Source organism: Aethalodelphis obliquidens, unplaced genomic scaffold, assembly GCF_003676395.1.
Source record: "Aethalodelphis obliquidens isolate GAN/ISIS:26980383/991018 unplaced genomic scaffold, ASM367639v1 scaffold9, whole genome shotgun sequence".
NCBI classification, from domain to species: Eukaryota; Metazoa; Chordata; class Mammalia; order Artiodactyla; family Delphinidae; genus Aethalodelphis; species Aethalodelphis obliquidens.
Genome location: NW_020837953.1, coordinates 16,053,348 through 16,077,012, shown reverse-complemented (window position 1 = coordinate 16,077,012; position 23,665 = coordinate 16,053,348). Strand labels below are relative to the sequence as shown.

General features: G+C 39.8%; 1 protein-coding gene and 1 non-coding gene across 4 annotated transcripts in view; one reads left to right on the top strand and one right to left on the bottom strand.

The window, feature by feature from the left end:
• The window catches only part of EIF2B3 (eukaryotic translation initiation factor 2B subunit gamma), a 170,626-nt gene that overhangs the window by 130,765 nt on the left and 16,196 nt on the right, over positions 1–23,665 (bottom strand). The gene's annotated exons all lie outside the window — the stretch shown is intronic.
• On the top strand, positions 20,448–20,554 carry LOC113622491 (U6 spliceosomal RNA). The gene has a single exon (XR_003433537.1). It is a non-coding gene; the product is annotated as a U6 spliceosomal RNA (small nuclear RNA).

Genomic DNA, 23,665 nt, shown 5'->3' with positions numbered 1-23,665 from the left:
GTAGCCACCAACATCAAGGCAAGACCCTCCACCAGCAAAGATTACGACTTGCTGAAGGCTCAGATGATGGTTAGCATTTTTCAGCAATAAAGTACTTTTAAAATTAAGGTATGTACATTGTGGGTTTTTTTAAACATTTTTTATTTCTTTAATGTTGTATCTATTTTATTTATTTATTTTTGGCTGCACTGGGTCTTCGTTGCTGCATGCAGGCTTTCTCTAGTTACGGCGAGCGGGGGCTACCCTTCATTGCGGTGCACGGGCTTCTCATTGCAGTGGCTTCTCTTGTTGTGGAGCACGGGCTCTAGGCGCGCAGGCTTCAGTAGTTGTGGCACATGGGCTCAGTAGCTGTGGCACACGGGCTTAGTTGCTCTGCAGCATGTGGGATCTTCCAGGACCAGGGCTTGAACCCGTGTCCCCTGCATTGGCAGGCAGATTCTTAACCACTGTGCCACCAGGGAAGCCCCTGTATATTGTTTTTTAAGACATAATACTATTGCACATTTAATAGACTACAGTATAGTGTAAACATAACTTTTATGTGTACTGGGAAACCAAAAACTTCATGTAATTCACTTCATTGCAATATTCACTTTATTGTAGTAGTCTGGAACCGAACCCTCTAAGGTATGCCCGTACAGTTTTATTTTCCATTAAGCAGCTGAAGTAATCTTTTAAAAGCATAAACCACATGATGTCACTCAATATCCCCCAAAGGTTTCCCAACAGAGAATAAAATCTAAATTCCAAATTCTTACTACAGTCTATAAGATCCTTTATGATATGGTTCTTACCCAACTCTCAGGCCTCATATGCTACCATTCAACTACTTAATTACTGTGCTCCAGTCACACTAGTCTTGCTGCTTCTCAAACATACTAAACTTATTCCTACCTCAGGGTCTTTGCTATTCTCTCTGCGAGGAAAGATCTTATGGCTCACTACCCTACATCATTATGGTTTCTTCTCAAATATTATCTCCTGTCTAAAAGAGCTCTCCTTCCTCCACCACTTTTTTTTTAATTGAAGTATAACTGATTTACAATGTTGTGTTAATTTCTGATGTACAGAAAAGTGCCTCAGTTATACACATAACTGGGTGTACACATATATACATTCTTGTTTATATTCTTTTCCATTATGGTTTATCCCAGGATATTGAATATAGTTCCCTGTGCTATACGGTAGGACCTTGTTGTTTATTCATTTTATATGTAACAGTTTACACCTACTAACCCCGAATTGCCAGTCCATCCCTCCCCCACCACCCATCCCCCTTGGTAACCACAAGTCTGTTCTCTATGTCTGTGAGTCTGTTTCTGTTTCATAGATAGGTTCATTTGTGTCATATTTTAGATTCCACATATAAGTTTGAAATATATGTTTGGTATATGTCTTTCTCCTTCTGACTTACTTCACTTAGTATGATAATCTCTAGTTGCATCCATGTTGTTGCAAATGGCATTATTTTGTTCTTTTTTATGGCTGAGTAGTATTCCATTGTATATATGTACCATATCTTATTTACCCATTCATCTGCTGATGGACATTTAGGTTGTTTCCATGTCTTGGCTATTGTTTCCTCTGCCACTCTTTAACCCCTTATCAGACATTTTTTTAAAAAAAATTTATTTATTTATTTACTTGGCTGTGCCGGGTCTTAGTTGCGGCACGTGGGATCTTCGTTGCCGTGTGCGGGATCTTTTAGTTGCAGCATGTGGGATCTTTAGTTGCAGCATGCAGGTTCTTTTTAGTTGCGGCATGCGGGATCTTTTAGTTGCGGCATGCAGGACCTTCAGTTGTAGCATGCGAACTCTTAGTTGCGGCATGTGGGATCTAGTTCCCTGACCAGGGATCAAACCCAGGCCCCCTGCATTGGAAGTGCAGAGTCTTAGCCACTGGACCACCAGGGAAGTCCCCTGACTTTATTTTTCTTCTTAGCACTTGTTATCACCTGAAATTATTTATTTATTGTTTCCTTATTTATTATCTCTCTCTCTCTCCTTAAAGAGTAACTCCATGAGGGCAGGGATCTTGTTTATCTGGTTTACCACTGTATTTCTAGAATAGCACCTGGCATATAGCAGGTGTTCAATACATATTTGTGAATAAATGAAAAATACAAATATTTTATAGATGAATTAAATGCAAACTTGGAATGGACTTGTAATATCATCAAAGGTGACATAGCTAGTAAGTGATGGAACAAGAATTAGAATCCAGGTCTACCTGTTTTTGTGAAAGTCTGTATTCTTTTCACTATGCCATCCTACCTCTTCAATAAAATAAAAGAAAATAATCCTCCCTCTGGGATAACCTGCTTGGGGTAGAGGGCCAGCCACGTCAGTAAACGTAAGGCTTCGCGGGAACTTACGGATGTAGATAAAGTGAAAACCAGACGGCCAATGTTATGATCTCTCTGGTCTACAATCACTGAATCTCATCCACTCACTCTTAGACTCACATAAACATCTGTGTCTATATGAAAGGAGTAAGAAGCTTGTTCCAAATGTTTACAAAGAGCTTACCTCCATCTGTCATTCATTAAAAACAAATATTGAGGGACTTCCCTGGTGGTGCACTAGTTAAGAATCTGCCTGCCAATGCCTGGGACAGGGGTTCAATCCCTGGCCCAGCAAGATCCCACATGCCGCGGAACAACTAAGCTTGTTCGCCACAACTACTGAGCCTGCACTCTAGAGCCTGAGAGCCACAACTACTGAGTCTGCGCTCTAGAGCCCGCGAGCCACAACTACTGAGGCCCATGTGCCTAGAGTCCGTACTCCACAACAAGAGAAGCCACCGCAGTGAGAAGCACACGCACCACAACGAAGAGTAGCCCCCGCCTGCTGGAACTAGAGAAAGCCCATGTGCAGCAACAAAGACCCAACGCAGACCTAACGTAGGCAAAAATAAATAAACAAATTTATTTAAAAAAACCCAAAACCAAACAAATATTGAACATCTTCTCTATGACAGGCCCAGATATGGTTCTTATTCTGCAGTCTAGTGCGGGGAGATGATGATTTAACAGATAATTTAAATCCTCTGTGTGATTACAGAAAAATGGTGCTAATCCAGTCTTAGAAAGCTAGGGAAAGCTTGCTGGAGCAGATGATACCCAAGGTAAGAGCTGAAAGAAGGTTGGGTAGCTACAGCCTTCTTCAAATGAACTCTCTGGTCATGATGACAGAATGCTTACTGACTTCCCACAAATTGTACATATGGGTCCATTTCACTGGTCAGGCTATGGTGTTACATTATAATTCAGAGCAGGATGGGTGGCCCAACCAAGAGTTTCAAAAAACCTAAGCTATGTGGGCTGCTTGTCACCCAAAGGTAAAGAGAGTTTGTGATGACAGCCTGGGCTTTCTATCATAATCCTAATTATCACATTTCCCCCCTACCCTACAGCCCTCATTCCAGGAAAGTTTCCCTACAGAAGGAAAGAGACTCAAAGGAATCAAGCTCACACAGAACTTGGAAGTTTTCTTGCTACCAAATGTGGTATAGGGCTGTAGAAATCCCATCCCACAGACCAGAGTTCCAACAAGGGTAAGATGAAAGCATTTCAAGCTTGTGGACACATATACTAGATTAGTACAGTCAAGAGAAAAGCTCCATCGAGATTTCCCGGAGGGGGTATGGGAAATGGAAAAAAAGGTTCCAAAATTCCCTCATCTAACTTTTTTTTTTTTTTTTTTTTTGCGGTACGTGGGCCTCTCACTGTTGTGGCCTCTCCCATTGCGGAGCACAGGCTTCGGACGCACAGGCTCAGTGGCCATGGCTCACGGACCTAGCCACTCCGCAGCATGTGGGATCTTCCCAGACCGGGGCACAAACCCGTGTCCCCTGCATCGGCAGGAGGACTCTCAACCACTACGCCACCAGGGAAGCCCCCTCATCTAACTTTTTAACTTCTTTCTGTCATAACTCCTGGGGTTTTCCCTATGCCACCAGCAGGCTCACCGGAGGCATCATCGAGGATACACTGAGGCCCTCCCAGGCAACCACAGCCTACCAAAGCAGTCATAAGAAGGAAAGTTACCACTTAAAAAACTCTTCAAGCAAGTTGGGGCCAAGCTCTCAGATCTTCCCCTGACCAAACTGTACTCATTTTTTTCAAGCAGATAGAAATCTGCCAAAAACAAATCCTTGGGCAAAATGAAAGGTTCCAGGAAAGAATGACAGAGATTTGTAATTTGATAAAGACATCAAGCACTCAACTGAAAACAACTTGCACCTAGGTTTTTGAACACCTAAAAATAGCACATATGCTCAGTCTTTCTAATAAGCTGTCTCTCCAATGGGGATTTCATCAGCATAGTTTGTTCTTTGTTGTAGCATGTTAGCTGTTTCATAAGACATGTGACAATAGTTTTTTTCCTACATCAAGGGACTTAAATAACTAACTAAAGGACTTTAAAAACTAATGTGTTGGTATCATTATCCCTATTTTCTTCACTGTGAAACTGAGGCAGGGGGTAAATGAGGTCTGCCTGACGCCAAAGAAAGATTCCTGTCTAGATTTGATAGAAAATTATCAGCTCCACAATCCCTAAGAGAAGCCATGAGACCTGCAATATAAGATAAGTGCTTTAAACACAGGCTACAGAACTCCATTATAGATTTAGTCTGCTGAGGCCTCTTAAATATACTTCACTAACCTGTTCCCAAAACATGTATCTAAGGAATACACTGTTTCTAAAGCACAAAAATGGCACCATTGACCACTTACTTCAGACAATCAGAGGAGCATCTCATGTAAGTCAGGCTCAATGTCCAAGGAGTCAGCCAGCTTTGCTTTATGTGCTGATCACAGATTGCATCTTTACTTCCTGCACAAGAGATAAGAGATCTTCTTGCTCAAGAAGAGCCAGGTTTCTTGCTCATATGGTCTAGACAGGATAGAAAGTCTCCCTACAACACTGAATCTCCCTCCACTTAGAGAAAGATATCATCGAGCAAAAGCAGCACTCTTGGAAGACAAGGATACAACATAGTTCCTTGAGTCTTGTTAGGAGATTTGCTAATTTTTAAATGTTTTACACAAAAATATTTATTTAAGAGTTCTAGGGCTTCCCTGGTGGCGCAGTGGTTAGGAATCTGCCTGCCAATGCAGAGGACACGGGTTTGAGCCCTGGTCCGGGAAGATCCCACATGCCGTGGAGCAACTAAGCCTGTGTGCCACAACTACTGATCCTGCACTCTAGAGCCCATGTGCCACAACTACTGAAGCCCAGGTGCCTAGAGCCCATGCTCTGCAACAAGAGAAGCCACCCCAATGAGAAGCCTGTGCACCGCAACAAAGAGTAGCCCCTGCTCGCCACAACTAGAGAAAGCCCACACACAGCAACTAAGGCCCAATGAAAAAAAAAAAAAAAAAATATATATATATATATATATATAAAGAGTTCTACATATACTAAGAACCACTGAGTTGCATACTTTGAAAGAGTTCTATATATAAAAATAACTACCAACCGCACAGACCCAAAAAGAAGAGGAAAATATAATTTTGAAAAATACCAGACCAACTAAACCTCTTCTAAAGCCAAGAGTCTAGAGTTAGAGTAGACTATGAGGACTACTGATACTTGTCTTTTGGAGGCAACATAATTGAGTGAAAAAAGCATAGGCATTTGAAATTAATAAATGTATTTCAGAATACAGGACTGGGTTCTAGCTCTCGCTCAGCACCTAACCAGGTGTGGGATTTGGGGCAGGTTATTTAAGCTCTCTGAGTATCAGGTTTCTCAAATGCAAAATAGAGTAATACCATCTACCTTTCAAGGTGGCTGTGGGGATCAGAAACCCAGGCCAGACACGCACAGTAAATATGAAAGATCTCCCTTGCAATCTTCAGAGCAAACGTTCTAGGTAGCTCCAAGGAAAATAAAATTTACATCCTCATATTTAGCTAATAAATTAACTCCCTACTTTAGAGTAGTCTCTAAGAACAGAAGCTAAGGTTCTGAAGTAAATTAACTAATTTCTCAAATGAACTCATTTATAAAGCTTTAGCCAATTTAATTATCCTCAAAAGTGCTCAACTGGCTACAGATAGAGATCTTGTGTGAATAATCAGCTGTTACTGCAAAGCAGGTCACTGTTGCTTTTCGATTTCTTTTTTTTTTTAAATAAATTTATTTATTTGTTTATTTATTTATGGCTGCGTTGAGTCTTCGTTGCTACGCATGGGCTTTTCTCTAGTTGCGGCGAGTGGGGGCTACTCTTTGTTGCGGTGTGCTGGCTTCTCTTGTTGCGGAGCACAGGCTCTAGGTGCACGGGCTTGCGGGCTCTAGAGCTCGTAGTTGTGTCACATGGTCTCAGTTGTTCCACAGCATGTGGGCTCTTCCCAGACCAGGGCTCGAACCTGTGTCCCCTGCACTGGCAGGCGGATTCCTAACCACAGAGCAACTAGGGAAGTCCCTCAATTTCATTTTTCATCTGCTTTTCTGTTCTCTCCCATTATTGTTCAACTTTTTAAAAAATGATCAAATTAACCTTAAATGGATATAATTCAGGCTGCCACCCAGAAAGACAAAAGAATACCAATTAAGTTATTTAATTGGCATGTTTTCTTCTTTAGTATATTTCAAAAAAAAAATATAGACTTGGGTATAAGTTTTAAAGGTATATGCTTTACACTGGGTGAGGCCTTCAGATCACACAATTTGGAGCTAAAAATACTCCCATATCTCAGTTTTGTAGTAATTCTTCAACAAAATCTACTAACATTTTCATGTTTTTTTCTGGAGCTATTCTACCTCCTTCACACAAGTAATATCTATCCCTCCTCATCACCCCACCATCACAAATTCCTATTCTTCCCACAATACTCAATTAGAAAGTGATATTCATAAAGCATTCCCTCTTCAATAAGCAGATCCAAGTAGTGTTTCCTGATGCTCCTCTAGAGGGTGCATAGTACTCTCTAACTCTTTACCATGTCCCTAACCCACTCCACTACTGCACTCTTGAATAAAAATTCAGTTTCCACTGAGATAAGTGCCATCTGACTGTACCTAGCAGACATGATCCTATTAATCCCTCGATTACTCAATGCACTTACCGAGACTTTGGCACCTAATGCACAGTCTTTCTTTCCACCTGAACTTTAGGTGAGTTATTCAACCTCTTTGAGCCCTACTTTTCTCAACTGTAAAATGGGGATAAAGATTCAGTTTCATATATACATATATTATATATATATATATTTTATATATATATATATACATATTCTTAAGATTCTTTTCCATTATGGGTTATTATAAGGTATTGAAAAAAACATAAGAAGAAAAAATGATTCAGGAAAAGTACATTTTAGCTATTAGGGGTCTTTTGTGGTTCCATATGAATTTTAGGATTTTTTTTCTATTTCTGTAAAAAATGCCATTGGATCTTTGACAGAGATGGCATTGAATCTGTACGTTGCTTCGGGTAGTGTGGACATTTTAACAATATTAATTTTTCTAATCCATAAACATGGGATATCTTTCCAAACAACAAAAAAACGGGGGGATAAAGATGGCATCTACCTCAGAGTATAGTTGGAAGATTAAATGAAACAATGCATATAAAGTGTTTAGCACAGAGACTTCTGGTGTTGGAAAATGGACTAGGAACCCAAAAATGGTTATAAACACCTAAGAATTTTGGATAAGACAATAACAAAAAATTACTCCAAATGTATTCAAACTTACGAGAAAGAATAGGAAAATACCAAGTGCCAGGACTGAAGAAGGAAATAAAAACTAATTTGAAACCTTGGCTGCCCTAACTGGGGTTTTAAAGTGTTACATTGGGCCAAAAGATGTAGCTTGAAGCTGGTATGAAACCTGGGAGTTTGAACTGAGACCCTGCATAAATGGGACCTCAGTGAAAGGGTAAACTCTGGAGAAAAAAAAAAAATCTACCTATAGCACAGGTAGTCATCAAAGACGTTTTGTCTGTTTGGTCTTGGAACAAAAAATTCTGAAGAGAATATTTCTCAGCTAGAATTCTATACAAAGATAAGTTATCATTCAAGAGTAAGGATGGAATAAAACATTTTCAAACATGCGAGTTCTCAAAATATTTAACTTCTATGCTCTTTAAAAAGCCAATAAGGACTGGGTTCCTTTGAAATGAGGGAGTAAACCAAGAAAGAGGAAAACGTGAGATCTAGGAACCAGGGTATCCAATATCTCATCCAATAGAAGAGAGAAGGGAATTCACAGAATGATGGTGAAGAGAAGTCCCAGGATGACAGATCTGCCGCAGGCTAGAGAGCAACCAGTAGAAATCTGAAGAGAGAATGGATGGCTTCCAGGAGGGTTGTCTCAAAGGAAAAACAAAAGTGATTGACAGAATACCTGATGTGTTTAAACATATTGACACATTTATGTTCCTTTTAAAGCATCTGAGGATGAATGAGCAATAGAAACAGAAAACTAAGCAACTTTAAAAGTGAGGCAATTAATAACTAAGAAAAACAAAACACTGCATTTTTTAAAAAAAGTAGGAGCTTGGAAGAATTGATAGAACTTTTCTTCTATATCTTGATTGTGGTGGTAGTTATACCACCACAGTACATTTATCAAAACTCAGTATAGGGACTTCCCTGGTGGTGCAGTGGTTAAGAATCCACCTGCCAATGCAGGGGACACGGGCTCGAGCCCTGATCTGGGAAGATCCCACATGCCGCAGAGCAAGTAAGCCCGTGCGCCACAACTACTGAGCCTGCGCTCTAGAGACTGCGAGCCACAACTACTGAGCCCTTGTGCCACAACTACTGAAGCCTGTGCACCTAGAGCCTGTGCTCTGCAACGAGAGGCCACCACAATGAGAAGCTCGCACACTGCAACGAAGAGTAGCCCCGGCTCACCACAACTAGAGAGAGCCCGCGTGCAGCAATGAAGACCCAACGCAGCCAAAAATAAATAAATAAAATAAATAAATTTATTAAAAACAAAGAAAAAACAAACAAAACAACTCAGTATACTACATGCACACTACTATATAATAAGATAGATAACCAACAGGGACATACAGTGTAGCGCAGGGAACTCTACTTGGTATTCTGTGATATCCTATATGGTGGGTGGGGGAGTCCGAAGGGGAAAGGATATATGTGTGTGTGTGTGTGACTGGGTCACTTTGCTGTACACCTGAAGGTAACACAACATTATGGATCAACTATACTCCAATAAAATTTTAAAAAAATTAAAAAAAACTCAGTATACCAAAAAGGGTGAATTTTATGTATGTAACTTATACCTCCATAAACCTGATTTAAAAAAAATCAAACTGTACAATTTAAAATGGGTGTATTTTATTGTATACAAATTGTAACTCAATAAAGTTGATTTTTAAAAAAGGGAAATATAATACTCGTACACTATAAGGCTCAGCTATAAATAAGCCCTCATAATTGATTTAACAAAAATTATGATGCTACTATATTTGGGAGATTAGGAAAGGGGGAGCTTTCACAGAGAGGGACAAAGTGTTAAATGAGTCAAATCCTTACTTTCCATACTAGAAATTCAATAGATATTATCTAAAAACTAAAGAAAAGGACTTCCCTGGTGGCGCAGTGGTTAAGAATCCGCCTGCCAATGCAGGGGACACGGGTTCGAGCCCTGTTCCGGGAAGATCCTACATTCCGTGGAGCAACGAAGCCTGTGCGCCACAACTACAGAGCCTGTGCTCTGGAGCCCTCGAACCACAAATACTGAGACCGTATGCTGCAACTACTGAAGCCTGCACGCCTAGAGCTTGTGCTCTGCAACGAGAGAAGCCAACGCAATGAGAAGCCCACACACCACAACAAAGAGTAGCCCTCACTAGCCGCAACTAGAGAAAGCCCATGCGCAGCAACGAAGATCCAACACAGCCAAAAAAATAATAATAATTAATTAAATAATTTAAAAAATAAAGAAAATAGTAGTATAAATATGATACTTAAAAATATTGAGGACAGGACTTCCCTGGTGGCGCGGTGGTTAAGAATTCACCTGCCAATGCAGGGGATATGGGTTCAAGCCCTGGTCTGGGAAGATCCCACATGCCGCGGAGCAGCTAAGCCCGAGCGCCACAACTACTGAGCCTGTGTTCTAGAGCCCGTGAGCCACAACTACTGAAGCCCGCGCGCCTAGAGCCTGTGCTCCACAACAAGAGAAGCCACCACAATGAGAAGCCCGTGCACGGCAAGGACAAGTAGCCCCCGCTGGCCCAACTAGAGAAAACCCGCACACAGCAACGAAGACCAAACACAGCCAAAAATAAATAAATTTATTTTAAAAATATATATTGAGGACATTATCAGAAGGAAAAAAAGAAGAGTTGAAAGCAGTTGCTTCTTGAAGAGCAAAAATAAGGAACGAGGAATGATAGTGCAGGAGACCCTTGTCCTTCACCCTAAGTCTTGTAGAACTACTTGATTCTTTAAGTTATATACGTATTATTTACATATACAGTATATATACTAACAGAAAGAGCATGAAAACACAATCTGGGAACAAATCTAACAAAAGATAAATAAGATTTTTATGAAGATTTTTACAAAACTTTGAGATATACTTAAAAAGACTGAAATAAACAGAGAGATTCTAAGTGAATTAGAGCCTGAAATGTGAGAAGCAAGACTAAACTTTTACATGAGATTATAAGAAAATATCTTTAAGACCTTAAAATAGGGAAGAATTTCTAAAGCAAGGCACAGAAATCACAAACCATAAAAGAAAAACTGAAAAATCAATTACAATAAAATTTAAAAGCTTCTATTTTTCCTAGAGCCCAGATTGCAGTCCATAAACACCATGTTCCACAAAAAGAAACCAGGGCTTTTTTTTTTTTTAACCACTTTTTTGAGGTATGACTGACATCATAATCAAAATCAAGGCTTTTTAAAGAAATGCCTGATTTCAGATCTGAATATAATGAAATATGAAGTATACATATGAAGTATTACTGCCAAAAAACTTGAAACTGAATCTAATCAACAGTTAGAGCCAAACTCCAGTTTACAAGAAAATACTGAAAAAGAGAAACAAGTTAGTCAGTGTTAACTGAAATATTATTTACAATTGCCAAGATATGGAACAACCTGTGTCCACTGACAGATGAATGGATAAAGAAAATGTGGTATATGAATACAATAGAATATTATTCAGCCATAAAAAAGAGTGAAATCTTGCCATGTGCAATAACATGGATGGACCTCAAAGTCATTATGCTAAGTGAAATAAGTCAACAGAGAAAGACAAACACTATATGATCTCACTTATACACGGAATATTAAAACAACAACAACAAAGCCAAGCTCACAGATACAGAGAACAGACTAGTAGATGCCGGAGGTAAGGGGTGGGAGGTAGGTGAAATAGGTGAAGGGAGTCAAAAGGTACACACTTCTAGTTATAAAATAAGTAAGTCATGGAGATGCAATGTACAGCATGGTGACTAGTTAATGATACTGTACTGCACATTTTTTAAAGTTGCTACGAGAGTAGATCTTAAAAGTTCTCATCACAAGGAGAAAAAATTCTGTAACTACATATGGTGATGAATGTTAGCTAGACTTACTGTGGTGATCATTTCACAACATATACAAATATCAAATCATTGTAATTGTATACCTGAAACTAATATTGCATGTCAATTACATCTCAATAAAAAAATAAAACAAAATATCGATAAAAAATAAGTTAAATGACATCAATAGAAAGCAATCAGACATACTGGAGATGTGGGAGACTCTACAGGACAAATACTTGTTTTATTTGATAAGTCAATGGCATAAGGAAAAAAAAGAGGTGGAGGGGAGACTGTTCTAGAGTAAAAGAGACTAAAAAGGCATAACCAAATATAATGTGTGGACCTTTAAAAACAGTACCATTGCAATAACAACACTAGAAAGCATCTACTAGTAAATTCAACAAAAGATGTGTAAGACATTTTTATAGAAAATTATTAAACTTTATTTAAAAACACAAAAATAGCCTTAATAAAGAGAGACATATTATGTTCGAGGAATAGAAAGACTCAGTATTAAAAAATGCCAACTCTCCCAAATTAATCTAAAAATCACTGTAATTCCAATCAAATACTAAGATTTTTCACGGCTGATACTAAAATTCATATGTCAAAGGTGAAGAGTGGCCAAGACAACTTTAAAGAAAAATTATAATAAGGTGAGGTAGAGGGAAGTCATCCTACTAGACAGAATTTCTATAAAGCTATGGTAATTAAAACAATAGGATATCAGTGAAGGAAAAGACAACTATACTAGTGGAACAGAACAGAAAGCTTAGAAATAGTCCCATGTATATGTGGAGCTTGGTATAAATTGGGGAAGAAAAGATTATTCAATAAATTGTGCTGGGATAACCAACTCTTCATTTGGGAAAAAGATAAAAATAGATATCTACTTCATATCATATGCACATATAAATACTAATTTAAAAATCCAAATATGAAAAGCAAAATTGTAAAGTTTTAGATGGCAGGAGTCTATTTTTTTTTTTTTTTTTTTGTGGTACGTGGGCCTCTCACTGCTGTGGCCTTTCCCGTCGCTCCGGACGCTCAGGCCCAGCAGCCATGGCTCACGGGCCCAGCCGCTCCGCGGCATGTGGGATCTTCCCGGACCGGGGCACGAACCCGTGTCCCCTGCATTGGCAGGCGGACTCTCAACCACTGCGCCACCAGGGAAGCCCAGGAGTCTATTTTTAATACTTTAAAAGTAAGACACAAAAAGCACCAACCATAAAGGAAAAGATTGATCTAGGTCACCACAAAAAAAAGCTAAGACTTCTGTATGACAAAAGATAATATAAACAAAGAGAAAAGAGGGGTAACACTGGGGGGAAAGTTGCAACCCATATAATCAGCAAAGGATTAGTATACAGAGCATAGAGAGTATATACTACAAATTAGCAAGGAAAAGACAAACAACCCAAACAAGAAGTGGGCAAATGATATGAACAGGAAATTCATTGAAAAGGAAAAGAGCCAATATACTTTGCAAAAAATTCTCAAGTAATCAAGAAAATGCAAAACTAAACCAACAGTGAGGGGAATTCCCTGGCGGTCCAGTGGTTAGCACTCAGTGCTCTCACTGCCAGGGGCCTGGGTTCAATCCCTGGTTGGGGAACTAAGATCCCACAAGCCGCGTATCATGGCCAAAAAACAAAAACGAAAACAAACAAAAAAACCCCAACACCGAGGTACCATTTCACATCCATCATATTACTGAAAACATAAAAATCTTAGAACATCAGTTGTTAGTGAAGACGGAGAAATCAGAACTCTTCATTTATACTACTGGTGGGAATGTAGACTAGTATGACTACTTTGGAGAACAATTTGCCAGTATCTAGTAAACTTGGAGATGCACATAACTTACAACCCACACATCACTTCAGGTGTCTACATTCACAAGAGCACAAATAAACTGGTGCAAGGATGTTCGTTGTAGCACTATACATAGTGAAAGAAATGAAAGCAAACTAGCTATCCCACAGAAGAAGAATGAATGTATAAACTCTCACCCAGGACTCAGATCCCATCTGGAGGGACTGGCTCTGGGAGGAAAGTTTGTGCCAAGATCATGCCAGAAAGAAAAGAAGGAAGGGCTTTGTCCATTAAGTCCTTAGCCAAATCTCATTCTTCCTAGCCTCAGTTTTCTCCTCTCTCCAGTGGGTACAAATGCTGACCTTGCCCATATCCTTGATCAATCCAAACATGTCTTCTTCATACCTAGACACCTGAGCAATGGTGAAAGGGGGGGAAAAAAAAAAGGAAATCCCCCCAACAATTGTGTTAACTGAAGTAACTATAAATTTATATTCTTCAACATCAGCTACACCCCTGATGTTGCCTAGACCTCCTTCTCAGTGTCTCTGGTCAGCTCTCTCCCATTTTCCAGTAGCAATTCTAAAGCTTCATTACTCACAAGTCCCAATCCCATCACCTTCCTCTTTCTACATTCTCAACAGACAACTATGCCTCCTACTTCATCAAAAATATAGAGGCCTCAGGAGTGAATTATTTTAATTCCTGCTCTCCTTCCTGATCTGCATTTGAGCCTTTTCTTCCCTCCTGTCCTCTCATTTCAGTGGAAGATGTAAGCCTTCTTCCTGCCCAAAACTATACCTTAATTCCTTCTTGTCTCCTTGGGAACCTTATCCATCATTTATCTCCTTTCTTCTGTACTTCTCCATTGTCTCTTTTGCTCTCTTATAAAAATGTTCAAGTTGCTTCCATCCTAAACTAAAATACCCTCAAAGTATAAGAAACTAATAACATTGGCTAATAAGGAGAACTGGATGGCTGGTAGATAGGGAAGAAAGGAAAACATTTCTCCATAAACTTTTTTATATTTTTATTTATTTATTTATTTATTTATTTATTTATTTTTGCAGTACGCGGGCCTCTCACTGCTGTGGCCTCTCCCGCCGCGGAGCACAGGCCCCGGACGTGCAGGTCCAGCGGCCATGGCCCACCAGCCCAGCCGCTCCGCGGCAAGTGGGATCCTCCCGGACCGGGGCACGAACCCGCGTCCCCTGCCTCGGCAGGCGGACTCTCAACCATTGCGCCACCAGGGAAGCCCTATATTTTTTAAATATTTGAACCACATGTGTTAGTTATTATCTATCTATTATTTTAAAACATCCATGATCATGAGTGTCTCTCTTTCAAAGGGTCCTCTTCTTCTAGCTGTCTATTAAGTATTGGTGTTTCCTAAGGCCCTCTGGACTCCGTCTTTTATTTACTCTACTTATTATTGTGGGAAAGATGGTTCACATTCATAGCTTCAGCTATCACTTATAAGCTGATGACTCTTAGACCTGTATCTCTAGCTCAGATCTTCTTCCTGAACTCTACATAAGTTTATCAACTACCTGCTAGATATCCTACTTGAATCTAATTCTTAACAAGTCTGAAGCCAAACTCTTATTTTTTTATCCATCAATCCATTCATTCATTCAGTCAGTCAGTCAGTAATCATTCATTCATCCATTCAAAAATATTTAAATTTTGACCAGTAATAAGTGCCAAATTCTGTGCTGAGCACTGTAGATTCTACAGTGAAGGTAAGTTTCCAACCACCTAGATCCTTATGGCCTTTAATATTTAAAGTGGCTGGTTTAATCCTTTACTATCCTTCAGTTTCTCTCATCTGAAACAAGAAAATTGTTCCCTTGAACTCTAATTCTATCCCAATCTATCAAGAGATAGGAAGAGAGGGAAACAGATAACTAACAGGAATTACAATACAGTTTGATATAAAAAGTTATATAATAAGGATAAACACAGGGGTGCTTAGGGAACAATTAGATGGGGCAATTAATTTTAACTTGGAGGCTAAGGAAGGCTTCAGAGGCAATCAAAGTTTTAGCCAAATCCTGAAAGATGAGTAAGACATCTCTTGTGACCCATCTCGCATTCTGTGGGTCCATCTTTTTATTCTAGACATTTCTCTTGCATCAGCTATGTAACCTGACAGTATTTCACTTCGTGCACCAGTCATCTCTCATTTTCTGTCCTGAGATTTCCAGTAACCACCATGTGGGATACTTGTGGGAACCCACTCAGCCATTCTGGCACACATACAAACCTTTAAGTGTGAGGACATTTATACCCACAGGGCAACCTTTGACCAACGGGTAAAGGAAGCTAGTGAATAAATACTTCTCTTTTCCAAGTCTTGGGCAATTACTCTAAGGTACATTCCACATGGCCCCTGAGAAGGTCTCCAGAGCTAAGCTTCAGTTGCCCACAGTGGTAACCAAGTCCATAACACACACTTAGATTGCCATTCCCTTTTTCCCTGTATCACTCTTTAAATCCCACTCCTGGGCTTCCCTGGTGGCGCAGTGGTTGAGAGTCTGCCTGCCGATGCAGGGGACACGGGTTCGTGCCCCGGTCCGGGAGGATCCCACATGCCGCGAAGCGGCTGGGCCCGTGAGCCATGGCTGCTGAGCCTGCGCGTCCGGAGCCTGTGCTCCACAACGGGAGAGGCCACAACAGTGAGAGGCCCGCGTACCGACAAAAAAAAAAAAAAAAAAAAAATCCCATTCCTGTTCCTTAGAATCACTTCTCAAAATAAACTACCCATACACATACCCTTATCTCAGGCTCTGCTTTTGGGGGGAAATCCAGGTTAAGGAAGATCAGGAATTAGTTATTTAGGTATGGATAGAGGGAATTGAACATGTTCCAGGTGGATGTATAAGTATCCAAATTTGTGGAATTGCAAAGGCAGAGTATATTTAGTAAGCTAAATGTAGTTACACATCATATTACCCCTATAAATTTATTCCTTGTCCTGCAGTCTCTAACTTTGTGAATGTCACCACCATCCGACCAGTTGCTCTTGCTAGAAACCTGGAAGTCACACTTGACCACTCCTTCTTTTCCTCCCACATCCAGTTAATTAGCCTTAAAGGTCTCCTAAATATTCTCCAATTTGTTCCCTTCTCTCTATTACCACTGCCATTGACTTGGTTTTGTCCTTCCTCATTTCTTACCAGGCTACTGCAAGAGCCTTCCAGGGTCTCTCTAGCTCCCCTCAGTCATGCAATAATAGTTCTAAAATATCAACCTGTTAATGATCCTTCAAAGTATCCCTACAGGATAAAGTATACATTCTATTCTTACCTTTATCCCAGACTATATGGCACAGTATGGTAGTTAAGAGCATGGGCTTTGAAGTAAATGACTAAGGTTCAATTACTAACTCTTCCATTAAACTCTCCTAAGACAGTCCCCTTATCTATTCTCAGTAAGGTCTGAAGGGGCTGGTGTAGTCTTGGCCCTATGAATTCTCGAAATTAATGAACCAATACTCACTTTCAACATGAAGTCTTGCACTGAGGAGAAATCACTGGGAAAAGAATCCAAACTGGGCAGCACAGGGATAATCAGTGCAAAGGAAAGAGAAAGCCCAGATAAAATGGAGATAATGAAGCAGAGGAGAAAGATCTCAAAAGAGTGGGCTCTAGAACTATGAAGCTAGAAAAGCTATGCTGACACAGCTTTCCCTTCTAAAAATTTAGGAAAACTAATTTCAGGTTAAAATTAGTAATAGAAAAGGATTACAGTCAAATCCTATACAAGGTTATTGTTGAAAAATATAATAATAAAAGTTAGAATAACATCTCTACCATAAAAGCAGATGTCAGAAAGACATGCTCAAAAGACAGATTAAATTCATAGCCTAAGATTTCAAAATTATCTAAAATAAGAAAATGATAGAAAATGTGAAAGAACAACATAAATCTGAATTAGAAAAGTTAGAAATGAAATGACAGAACTCAAGAATGAATTAGAAGTAAAAGAAAAATATCATTTCAGAAATAACAGCTAAACTAGGAAGAACACAAGAATGAATAAAACACAACTCTTAATGCCTTAAGGCAGGGGTCCTGGTCCATGGCCTGTTAGGAACCAGGCCGCATAGCAGGAGGTGAGCAGCGGGCGGGCAAGCGAGCGAGCGAAGCTTCATCTGTATTTATAGCTGCTCCCCATTGCTCGCATTACTGCCTGAGTGCCACCTCCTGTCAGATCAGCAGCAGCATTAGATTCTCATAGGAGCATAAACCCTACTGTGAACTGTGCATGCGAGGTATCTAGGTTGCATGCTCCTTATGAGAATCTAATGCCTGATGATCTGAGGTGGAACTGAAGTGGTGATGCTAACACTAGGGAGCACTGGGGAGCGGCTGCAAATACAGATTATCATTAGCAGAAAGGTTTGACTGCCCAGAGACCATAATAAATCAACTGCTTGCAGACTCATATCAAAACCCTACCAGTTGAACCTAGTTGCAGGGCAGGAATAAAGAGGTAGACATAGAAAATGGACTTGAGGACATGGGGTGGGAGGGCGAAGCTGGGGCGAAGTGAGAGCAGCATCAACATATATACACTACCAAATGTGTAATGTATAAAATAGTTGGCTGGTGGGAAGCAGCAGCATAGCACAGGGAGATCAGTTCGGTGCTTTGTGATGATCTAGAGGGGAGATAGGAAGAGTGGGAGGGAGGCTCAAGAGGGAGGGGATATGGGGACATGTGTATGCACATGGCTGATTCACTTTGTTGCGCAACAGAAACTAACACAGTATTATGAAGCAACTATACTCCAATAAAGATCTATTAAAAAAATAGGTAAATAACAAGGTCCTACTGTATAGCACAGGAAATTATACTCAATATCCTGTAATAAACCATAATGGAAAAGGAAAGGAAAAAAAAAAAAACCTATCAGTTAGTGGCAAGTGAAAACAAGCTCAGGGCTCCCATGATTCTGCATTACGGTGAGCTGTATAACTATTTCATTGTATAACACAGTGTAATAATAATAATAGAAATAAAGTACACAATAAATGTAATGTGCTTGAATCATCCTGAAACCACATCCCCCACCGCCCCACCCCTGGTCCATGGAAAAACTGTCTTCCACGAAACTGGTCCCTGGTGCCAAAAAGATTGGGGACCGCTGCCTTAAGGGTAACAGAATGTAAAAAAGGAAGAAAATCCTAAAAAAAAATTTTTTTTTAAGATAAAAATGATTTGAGGCAAAGTAGCAGAAAGAGAATATAAGCAACAAAGATCCAGCATACACACACGAGTCCCAAAGTCTAAAACCAAAGCAATGTAACAGAACGAATGCCTAAAACTGTAATTCTAAAAAACTTCTCTGAAGTAATAAAAAAGGCAGAAACTTCACAGGGAAAGGACACACTACATATCTAGAAAATAAAATTCAGAACATCAATGGGACATATTATGTAGTAAAACCACAAGATTTTAAAGAAAAATAAAAACTCCTTTGGGAGCCTAGATAAAAGGACCAATTCACTCATAAGGGAAAGAAAAGCAGATTTTCACTTGGACTGTTTTGACAGCAACACTTTACAATAGAAGATAATGAAAGAATTCGTTTAAGATATTTAAGGAAAAAATGTGAGTCAAGGATATTATATCCCCATAAATTGGCTTACGAATACAAAGGCTGCAGATAATCTGTTGAGCACTGATATCATGACCACTTCTTAAGGAACCTACTAGTAATAAGCTTCAGACAGCCAAATGACCAGAGAGACAAGGACTAGGGACTGGTGGTAATGATCATTAACAGCTGCTAACACCAAAAAAAGACAATTAGAAATGATTTGCCTTAAGACAGAAGACACCACCACCTACAAAAGCATCTTGCCAAAAAAATTCAAACTGGAATTCAATTTAGCCTCTAGGTCCAACTACCAATTAATAGAAAATACAGAGAGAGGAGTACTTTTGAAATGACACCACAGGGCTTCCCTGGTGGCACAGTGGTTAAGAATCCACCTGCCAATGCAGGGGACACAGGTTTGAGCCCTGGTCCGGGAACATCCCACATGCCTTGGAGCAGTTAGGCCTCTGCACCACAACTACTGAGCCCACATGCCACAACTACTAAAGCCCACGTGCCTAGAGCCCGCGCTCTGCAACAAGAGAAGCCACCGCAATGAGAAGCCTGTGCACTGCAACGAAGAGCCGCCCCCACTCACTGCAGCTAGAGAAAGCCCTGCGCAGCAACAGAGATCCAACGCAGCCAAAAATAAATAAATAAATAAGTAAATAAATGTATTAAAAAAAAAAAAGATGACACCACAGGGTCACAATCAGCAAAATGCAGACTGTGGGAAACTCTACAAGAAAAATACCCAGTTCCTTCAACATATAAATTATAAGGGGAAAAAAAAAGAGAGATGGAGGGGAAATCTATATATTAAAAGAGATATTTTAATTAATTATAATGTGTAGTCCTTATTTGCTTCCTGATTTTAATAAACACACTAAAAAGATTTAAAAATTCTATTTATGAGGCAACGAGAAACTCATGTACTGATTGGATACTTGATGATACTAATGAATTATTATTATTTTATTTATTTATTTATTTATTTTGCGGTACGCGGGCCTCTCACTGTTATGGCCTCTCCTGTTGCGGAGCACAGGCTCCGGACGCGCAGGCTCCGCGGCCATGGCTCACGGGCCTAGCCGCTCCACGGCATGTGGGATCTTCCCGGACCGGGACACGAACCCGCATCCCCTGCATCCACAGGCAGACTCTCAACCACTGCGCCACCAGGGAAGCCCACTAATGAATTATTAATTTGTTTTTTTAGGTGGTATAATGGCATTATACTTTTATTTTTATTTTTTAAAAATAATATGTTTTTAAAAAACATTGCTCATATAGCAATGTTCTGAAATATTTACAGATGAAATAACATGATGTCTGAGATTTCCTTCAAAAGAACATGAGAGGGAGCAAGTTGGGTGGGAATACAGATGAAATAAGATTTGCCATGGGTTGATAACTGCTGAAGCTGGGTGACAGATATATAGGTAATGCTCCATGTATTTTTGTACATGTTTGAAATTTTCCATAATAAAAAGTTTTAAAAAGTGCTTGCTTCGGCAGCACATATACTGAAATTGGATCGAAACAGAGAAGGTTAGTACGGCCCCTGCACAAGGATGACACGTAAATCCATGAAGCATTTCATATTAAAAAAAAAAAAGTTTAAAAAAATAACTGGTCCACAATTGGTATTTAATAAATAACAATTTTTTTTTTTTTTTTTTTTTGCGGTACGCGGGCCTCTCACTGCTGTGGCCTCTCCCATTGCGGAGCACAGGCTCCGGACGCGCAGGCTCAGCGGCCATGGCTCACGGGCCTAGCTGCTCCGCAGCATGTGGGATCTTCCCGGACCGGGGCACGAACCCGTGTCCCCTGCATCGGCAGGCGGACTCTCAACCAATGCGCCACCAGGGAAGCCCCCTAAATAACAATTTTAATCATTATTATTAGTTGACTGAACAAATATTTGCCGAATGAATGAGTTCAGACATAGGTAAGACTGAATCATTCTTCAGCAAATAGGAAACACAATTATGAAGAAAATATAAAATCTAAGAACTTTTATATTATCAGCACCATTTATAATAATGGAGCTCACTCACCCAGGGTCTGGGAGAATGAATGAGCCAATAATCTCTCTTGATAAGTCAGGGAAAGAGGTTTGGGCAGCTGAAACAAAAAGTGAAAAGCCAGTAAATCAGCAAAATTGTGGGATGAGATAAGGCAAAATGAAGTAGAAAACAGTGCCAGAAGAATAAAACCAAATGAAATATGTTGAAAAAACATAACATAGCAGATATGATGTCCAGCTCCAATATTCTATAAGTACACACAACAGAAGTTTCCACATACAAGTAGGACTGCAATACATTTAGCAAATGCAAGGCAAATGACAAAGATGATAAACTAAAACAATAAAACATATTTTAAACAAAGAAGCCAAATAAAGCTAATATACTACTGTGGTCTTTCTCTGAGCAAAGCAGAAGCCACATGGGATAACCTCACAGTAAATTTGGGGAACTCAATCTGGAGGAAGTAGGTAAAGATAAAAGAACCAAAAGCAAATAAACTTGGAACTCTCAAAGGGAATATTCTTATCTTACCTAAAATCTTATTGAAAAAGAGTCTCCAAATGTTTAGGACGCTGCTTTGTGGGCACAGGGGAAGAGAAATAAATGGCTCAAAGTAGCACTGCTTTTAAACCATGGCACAGCCTGTGGGTACAACTTTCTCCCTTAACAAGGTACCTGTCATCCTTCAGCAAACACTAACAAACTGCCTCCTCAGGCTGTCTCACTTTTTTAACTGTTTATACGTATTTCCATTGTACTTCCTACAAGCTCACGTTGATCCCAATCAGACGGTTCTGAATTTTGGCTCAGGTTTTACTTTGTTCTTAATGACTATTCAGGCGTCTATTTATGTTCCTCCACAGGTTAGCTTTGCCGCTTTCTGTTCCAGGTTGGAATGCAAGTTGATGTGAAGCCAGGATTTCAGGTGCCATTGGTATAGGAGAAACCAAGTGGAGAGAGCAAAGAGAGCAGAGACTTGCTAGCCAAAGTCACAGCTTGAGAAGAAAGCTCAGAGGCAGGACTGTATATAAAGGATGCTGTGTAAATGATGTGAAAACAAAGGGGTAAGGGAGGAATAGAAATTATACTGTGCAGAATGACTTAATGAGGATTCTGATCCTAGGTATAAGGAGAAGCCCTAAAATAAGAAGTAAGTGATCAAAACCATAAGAAGAGGTAGTGACTTGGGAGTAAAATGTCCTTTTGGCAGTTACTTTCCCGTTCATCTCATGCCCTCTCCTATTTATTAATAGTTGGCCCTATTATTTCTCAAGGCTCTAAGAGTTATAGGGAAAAAAAAAAAAAAGAGTTATAGAAACTTATTTGCATGAAACTCCCAGGATCTCCAGTTCTAGGCTAGGGCAAAAATAACATTTCTAAGATTTATAGATTAGGGAACAGAGAGTTTAGTTTATACCTCCATACTAAATTGTTAGACAGTAACTAAAACAGTTCCTGGGAAGACCACTAAACACCCTTAGCTTCTTGGTAAACCTGGCATCTATCCCTGTGAAAGAACAGAGTTCTCACGATCTTAGTGAAATTCCCCATATCTTCCCTAAAGAAAGAAGCAGCTGCACTAAAGAAAACAACACACCCAACATTATGGTATTAGAAATCCCCACTGTAATCAGAAGCACCAAAGCCTACTTGGGTAGAAGCAGAGAAAGACAAAAAGGAGGCCAAAAAGTGAAAGGAAATGCCTATATACATTGCACTGGAGGCCCTGGCCAGGGCAATAAGACAATAAAAAGAAATAAAAGGCATTAAGATTAGAAAGGAAGATATATTATAATACTGTTTTTATTTGCAGGCAACATGATGATGTATATAGAAAATCCGAAAGAATCGACAATTTAAGAAAGTCACAGGGCACAAGGTCAATATGCAAAAAAACAGTTGTATGGCTATATACAAGCAATAAACAATTAGAAAATAGAATAAAAAATACTAGTTACAATATCATTACATTGAAATGAAACAGGAATAAAATTATTGAAAGATGTTCAAAACCTCTATACTGAAAATTATAAAAACATTACTGAGAGAAATTACAGAAAATCTAAATAAATAGATGCTCAAGGATTGGAAGATTCAATATGAAGATGTCAATTCTCCCCAAATTGACCTACAGATTCAATGCAATTCCAATCAAAATCCCAGAAAGCTTTTTTTTGTAAAAACTGGCAAATTAATTCTAAAATTTATATGGAAATGCAAAGGACCTAGAATAACCAAGGCAATTTTAAGGAAAAGGAAATCCAAAGGACCTAGAATAGCCAAGGCAATCTTCAGGAAAAGGAACAAAGTTGGCAGATTTATAGTACCTGATTTCTAGACCTACTTTATAAAGTTAAAAATAATCAAGACTTTATTAAATGTGGTACGGGAAGTAGAGACAAAAAGACCAATGGAACAAAGTAGAGAGAACAGAAATAGCACACTCAGGGACTTTCCTGGTGACGTAGTGATTAAGAATCCACCTGCCAGGGCTTCCCTGGTGGCACAGTGGTTGAGAGTCCGCCTGCCGATGCAGGGGACACGGGTTCGTGCCCTGGTCTGGGAAGATCCCACATGCCGCGGAGCGGCTAGGCCCGTGAGCCATGGCTGCTGAGCCTGCGCGTCCGGAGCCTGTGCTCTGCAATGGGAGAGGCCACAACAGTGAGAGGCCCGCGTACCGCAAAAAA